Source organism: Arachis duranensis, chromosome 9, assembly GCF_000817695.3.
Source record: "Arachis duranensis cultivar V14167 chromosome 9, aradu.V14167.gnm2.J7QH, whole genome shotgun sequence".
Classification (NCBI taxonomy): Eukaryota; Viridiplantae; Streptophyta; class Magnoliopsida; order Fabales; family Fabaceae; genus Arachis; species Arachis duranensis.
The window spans coordinates 38955668-38962879 of NC_029780.3; the positions used below are offsets into that span (position 1 = coordinate 38955668).

Consider the following 7212-nt stretch of genomic DNA (forward strand, 5'->3'; position numbering starts at 1 on the left):
TGAACACCATCTTCTTTTCATGCAGTCTCAAGACTAACTCTCCCTTTTGTACATCAATTATAGCTCCAGCAGTAGCTAAGAATGGTCTTTCTAAGATGATTGATGTGTTAGTCTCTTCCTCTATATCAAGTACAACAAAATCAGCTAGGAAGATAAACTCTCCCACTTTCACCAACAAATCTTTCACCACACCATGGGAGAATTTAAATGTCCTATCAGCTAATTGAAGAGCCATTCTTGTTGGTTTGGCCTCTTCAATTCTCATTCCTTTCATCATGGCCAAGGACATGAGGTTGATGCTAGATCCTAGATCACACAATGCTTTTTCAAGGCTAATATTCCCTATGATGCAGGGGATTTGGAAGCTCCCAAGATCTTTCATCTTGTAGAGAAGCTTCTTTTGAATGATGGCACTACATTCCTCAGTGAGCACCATAGTTTCCTTTTTTCCCTAGTTTCTTTTCCTTGTCATGAGCTTTTTTAGAAACTTGGCATAGAGTGGCATTTGCTCTAACGCCTCAGCAAAAGGTATGAGGATTTGAAGCTTCTTAAAGATCTCCAAAAACCTAGAAAACTGGCTATCTTTTCCATCTTTTCTCAGCCTTTGTGGATAGGGTGCTTTTGGTACATAGGGCTTCAAGACTTGCTTTGGTGGAACTGGTTCAGGGGTTGTTTCTTCCTTCTTGGTTTCTAAGTCACTTGCAGCTTCTTTTTCTTGCAAATTATGGTTTGAGGGTGTCTCCTCCACCACCTTTCCACTTCTTAGTATGATGGCCTTGCATTCCCCTCTTGGGTTAGCCATAGTATCACTTAAGAATGTATGTGTACGCATTGATATTTGTTTAGACAAGCACCCTAGTTGTGATTCCAGTTTTGAAATTGCTGCCTTTTGGTTCCTTATGTTGGATTTGGCCTCCTCTTAGATTACATCTATCTTTTTCTCAGCTTGCAATTGTCTCTCTTCAACTACTGCAAGACTCCCTTGCAATTGTGACATAGCAACCTCTAATTTTGCAAAGCTGTTGCTGTTATCACATGGTTGTGGGGGTGAGGATGATACATCTTGAGAATAGTTATTGTATGGTTGTTGGGTGGAGTGGTAGGGTGCATTTTGTGAGTTGTCATAGGGTCTATTATTGCTAGATTGGTGGTTGGAATTGTGGTTGTATTGGTTAGAGTGGTATGGTTTATGATCTTGGTTGTGGTTTTATTGGTTTTCCCACCCAAAATTTGGGTGGTTCTTCCAACCTGTGTTGTATGTTTTGACATTGGGGTCATATGGTAGTCTGAATGAATTGTTCACATAGTTGGCTTGCTCCCATTCACATTCAAGTTCTGGGGTATTTTCTTCTTGCATAGGTGCTTGTGCTTGGATAGTTGAAACTTGATTCTTCTCCATCTGCTTGGTTAGAGCTACTAGTTGAGTTGTGATCACCTTGTTTTGAGCCAGCAGAGCATCCATAGAGTTGAGCTCCATTACTCTTCTTCTTGGGTTTCTATCGGAGGCATAGAAGTACTCATTGTTGGCCACAGTTTCTATGATGTCCATGACCTCTTCAATTTTCTTCTTCTTGTTGAGAGAGCCTCCTGAAGAGTGATCTAGGGCCTTCTTTGATTCTTGTGACAATCCTTCATAGAAAATGTGCAGTTGTACTCATTCATTGAAAATGTCAGGAGGGCATTTTCTTGTCAACTCTTTGTATCTCTCCCAGGCCTCATAGAGAGTTTCACCATCTTGTTGTCTAAATATTTGCACCTCAACTCTCAATCTGTTAACTCTTTGGAGTGGGTAGAATCTTGCTAAGAACTTGTTCACGACTTCTTCCCAAGTTGTCAAACTCTCCTTAGGAAATGACTCTAACCACTTTGATGCCTTATCCCTGAGAGAAAACGGAAACAATATCAGCTTATAGGTATCTAGGTGGACACCATTAACCTTCACTGTATCACAAATCCTTAAAAATGTGGCTAGATGTTAGTGGGGTCTTCTTGTGTACTTCCTCCAAATGAGCAGTTGTTTTGAACAAGGGTAATGAGTTGAGGCTTTAACTGGAAATTATTAGCATGAATGGTTGGTTTTAGAATGCTGCTTCCACAATTTCCTGGGTTTGGATTGATGTAAGAGCCTAGAACTATTCTCTCTTGCCCCACATGGTTACCAGCACCTTCCCCAACATGATTATGTATTTCCTCCCCTATAGTAACGTCTAGATCTTCCTCCACTGCTTCCTCTCCAACTATTCCTTTGCCTCTTACTTCCCTCATTAGTTTAAGGAAGGTCCTCTCAGGTTCACTATCAAAAGAAGTTGAAGTTTCTCCTCTTCTACCTATCATACATTCAGCAAATAACAAGCAGAGGACAAGTAAAGGAATCACTCTTGTTAAGATTAATGGTTAGATTAATTGGTGCAATTGATCAAACAGTTAGTGGATTAGTATGCCAAAATGAAAATATATAAAATGAATCAACTGGAAACTCAAATGCTAAAAAAATGAGAACTGAAATTAAAAGAATTAACAAGGTAAATACAAATGCTTAATCTAAATTCCCATCAATTTATTCATTGTCAATTCCAAACCAATCCCCGGTAACGGCCCCATAAAACTTGATGACCGGAATTTACTCACTATATAATGAATCCATTCTTTGACAAGCGCACCAATTATCGACAAGTAATAACCCACTAGGAGTGGGGTCGAATCCCACAGAGATTGGTCGATTGAGCAACTTTAATTAATGGGTGAATTAGTCAAGCTAATCAATAGAGATTGCTGAGAATAGAATTCTAAATTAGCAGAAATGTAAATGACTTAGAAGTAAAGAAAAGTAATAAAGTACAGAAAAGTAAATTGCAAGAATGTAAAGTGCTGAAACATAAATGACTGAATAGTAAATGGGGAATGGGTAATGATAGAAATTAAAGAAAAGTTATAAAGAACGGGGAAGATAAGAATAGGGAAAATTCATTGGGATTAGGAGATGTTGCTCTCTTTGGATTAAATTCAGCTCATCTCATCTTCAATCATGCAACTCATTGACCTCTTGGAAATCATGATTGATTGAATCCCAATCCCTTGGTGATTTAATCTCTCAAATCTTGATAATTAGCCAATTCCTTGGTCTAATTGCTCATGAAGAGAGATATGCTGGATCCCTGATTATACCACACATCCTCATAGATCCAAATAGTAGGTGGATTTTATGTCACCATATCCAATCCCAAAATCCATATCGACTCAAGTGTGAGAAGGGATTTCAAGCATGGTTTCATGTTTCTTTTTCCAAGGTTCCCATGAAACCCATTTTGCATTCAACCTCTTTCCCAAGATGATTGAACACTAGCATGAAGAACAAAATTCCTTTTAGCAAATCAAAGAGAAGATGAAGAGAAGAAGAAATTCACTATCATTAATCCATAAAGTGTAACAGAGCTCCCTCTCCCAATGATAGGGAGTTTAGCTACTCATAACTTAGAGAAAAGTACAAGAGATAGAGAAGATGAAGTGTAAAAGTAAAACTAGAGCTAACTATCCAATCCAACTTTCTAACCCACTTGCCAATCCCCTTTTCAGTACTATTAGGGGGTATATATACTACTCCTATCATTAGAATTAAAAAAATACAAAAGAGAAAAGAAAATTACAACTGAAAAGAAAAGGAAAAACTCATAAAATGAACCATGTGCCTGGCGTGTGACTGGCGTTTTAGTGGCGTGCCACACCTAGCTCCTCAGCTTGGCTTGGCGTGTTACGCCTAGCTCTCCAAGTGGCACGCCCAGGGTCTTTCCTTTGCTCAGCTAGCCTGGTGTGCCACGCCTTCAAGCTCAAGTGGCATGCCTATGGCCTTTTCTTTACTCAGCTAGCCTGGCGTGCCATGCCTTCATGCCCAAGTGGCATGCCCAGGGTTTTTTCTTCCTCCTCCCTTTCTGGATCTTTAAACTAACGTGGCACGCCCAGGTCTGGTGTGCCACGCCTTTAGTGAGACCCTTCTTCATCTTTCTAGAAACTTGAACTGGCGTGGCACGTCCATGTCTGGCGTGCCACGCCCATAATAAACACTTCATCCTTCCTCTCTGGACAATGATACTAGCGTGCCATGTCTAGTATGTGGCATGCCACGCCCTTGATGGAAACTTCATTCTTCCCTTCTAGAAAGTAACACCAGCGTGCCACACCCAGTAGTTGGCGTGCCACGCCCTTGATAATGCATGAATGAGTCCTTCTGGTCTAGTAACTGGCGTGCCATGCCCATCATTCAAGTGGCACGCCCGTGGATATCTTGTATTGGCGTGCTACGCTTTAAGTTCCAGGTGGCACGCCCATCGTTCTCCTTCCTTAGAAGCTTATGATGGCATGCCACGCCTTCTAGTTCAAGTGGCACGCCCTTGGTGCGAGTGATGTTGGCATGCCATGCCTCAATTATCCAGTGGCACGCCCTTCTTCATGTTGCCGTGGCGTGCTGCGCCTGAGGTTTCAAGTGGCACACCCATAGTGAGTTGCATCTTTCCTTTTTGATCCAATGAACTAGTGTGCCACGCCTTCGAGTCCAAGTGGCACGCCCAAGACACTAACAAGGTTGGCGTACCACGCCTTCGAACCTAAGTGGCACGCCCAGTGTTGAACCTTCAACTCCCTTCTCTAGACCAATGAACTGGCGTGCCATGCCTTTGAACTCAAGTGGATCGCCCAGTGTTTATTAGGGAGTTAGCATGCCACCCCAGCCTAGCGTACCACGCCCCTTTGTGGTCTTCAAAAGTGCTCTCTGGAAAGAATAGTTGGCGTGCCACGCCTGGCCCTGGCATGCCACACCCATAGTAAAGCTCATTGTCCCTTCTCTGGAGTTTATAACTAGCGTGCCACGCCTTGGCCTTGCCGTGCCACGCCCGTTGAAAGCTCCATGGACATCTTCTCTGGATTTAGTAACTGGCGTGCCACGCCCTGTAGCTGGCGTGCCACGCCCATATAAACTCTTTCTCTATGCTTTCTAGACTTGTCAACTAGTGTGCCACGCCCCTTGGCTGGCGTGCCACGCCCATTCATTTTGTTGGCGTTCGCATCAAGTGAGACGCCCAGCTCACACACCCAGCTTCCCTTTCTTGTTTCCTCCTTCTTTTGTTGCTATTTTCACCTGAAATTTAATAAAAAGTCATTTCAAAGCAATGTACCATATATTCACCATTTAAATCATGAAATTGCATTGATTAAATGAGGTTACGCTTCTTTTATGGTCCTTTTAGATAGAAAAAGAAGTAGATGATGTAAGTCATCACATATTCTTCGAGTAATAATTGATAGATAAGATTTTTTCTTGTTCTAGGTTGTTGTTCATTATTTGTCATTATTTATCAAAATTTTTAGTTCAGTTTCTTTTATAATTATTTCAAAGTGAGCTTCCTGTATTTTTCTCAAAAATGGTAAAGCATGCTTGTGGGATGGAAAATTTGCAAAGACAAAGGGGCTTAGAGACTTACCAGCGATCAGAGACAGAGAAAAAGGACTCCAGTGACAGGCTCACATGCAACAGCGACGGTCAAGCTCACAGTGACGGTGACCAAAGGATGAATCTATGGAAGAACAAGAGAAGAACTTAGATCTCACAATGACGGAGAGACAGAGAGCACGAAAGAGCAAGAAAGAGAGGAACTTACGGAGCTGTGCGAGCTAAGTAGTGACGGCGAGGTGTTGCACGATGGTGCGCAAAATTAGAACTCATACAACTTTACCGGCAAGTGCACTAGGTCATCCAAGTAATACCTTAGGAGACTAAGGGTCGATCCCATAAGGATTGTCGGATTGAACAAGCAGTAGTTATCTTGTTGGGTTTAGTCAGGTGAATAGTAAAGAGAGTTGTTGTTGAAAGTGCATAAGACAGAATAATAAAGAAAGCAATAAAAGGTTGGTGTAAAATCAATATAAAGAAACAGTTAAGGTCTCGGAAATGTTTATCTTTTTGGATTAAAACTTCTTACTAACTATTTTAACAATGAATGATTCATTCTATGGCAGACTGCAAGTGATTAAAACCTAATTCCTTAGCAATTTAATCTCCTTTGATCCTCATCAAACGCCACTTCCTTTGTCATTCAATTCAAATTAGAGGGTAAAATTCAGAAAAATAGTTTATACCACAAAGTCCCTAATCACCCCAGATCTTGGTTGATCAGATTTTCCTATGTCCCCAACAGGTTGTGGATTAGCCGTCCAGGAGGTGTGTTCTCAAGCTTTAGTTCAAGCTACCTCTTCCAAGTCTCACAAGAACTCATGCAGAAAAAGGGTCATACTTCCGTTCCACCTAGTTTCATTAGATTAGAAATGAAAACACACTTTAGAATTGAATCAAACATATATTAAAATAGAAAAATGAATAATATTAGTCCATAGAAATAAACAGAGCTCCTAACCTTAACTAGGAGGTTTAGTTGCTCATGACTTACAAAGAAAATAGGATTCTGAAAAAAATGCGGAAGAAAGAAGATTGATTATAAACATAATTGATCTTCTCCTTTAACTACTAAGCTAATAATAAATGCTAAACCTAAAAGATATTATTTAAAAATAAAAATTACAAAGATAAGATAAGATAAAACTAAGAAGTGCTAAATCCACTTTGGAGGCTCAATAGTTATATGACTCAGACAACAGGCTACCATTCAGTACCAGGATGGGCGTTAAACGCTAGAGAGGGAGAGCACGTTCTGGCTTCATGTCCCCTTGCTGGCGTTGAACGCCAGGTTGGGCGTTAAGTGCCAAGGGGGGAGCTGCCATCATTTTTCTTTCTTGCTCCAGGCTTCTCCAAAATGCTCCGAATTTCACCTAAAACTATAAAAATATGAGAAAACTCAAAGTAGCATCCAAAGGTGAATTTTACACTAAAATATAATAAAACTTAATAAAATCTAACTAAAAGAAATATAAAAATAATTAGAAAAAGGTTATAAGATGCTCACGCATCACACGACTGAGCAGCAACGGCAGGTGGGAGGTGAGCAGCGACGACAAGGAGAAGCGGGACATAGCGGTGATGCCAAGGAGTAGCTGCGATAGCAATGAGCTGCGGTCCTGGCAAGGAGCTACGACAATGACAAGGAACTATGGAGACGACGCAATGGCGGGGAGTGGATAAGAGGCTGAGCTAAGCACCAAGGAGCTTTGATTTTATGTGGAAGAAGACGACGACTTAGGAGTTGGGGTCTGATTTGGGGGAGGGCTAGA

The 7212-nt window shown here is 41.1% G+C and overlaps 1 non-coding gene across 1 annotated transcript; it reads left to right on the plus strand.

Annotated features, from left to right (window-relative positions):
- The first annotated feature begins 1664 nt into the window (after positions 1 to 1664).
- LOC127741871 (small nucleolar RNA R71) lies at positions 1665 to 1771 on the plus strand. Its single transcript, XR_008003076.1, has one exon. It is a non-coding gene; the product is annotated as a small nucleolar RNA R71 (small nucleolar RNA).
- Positions 1772 to 7212: the final 5441 nt, after the last annotated feature.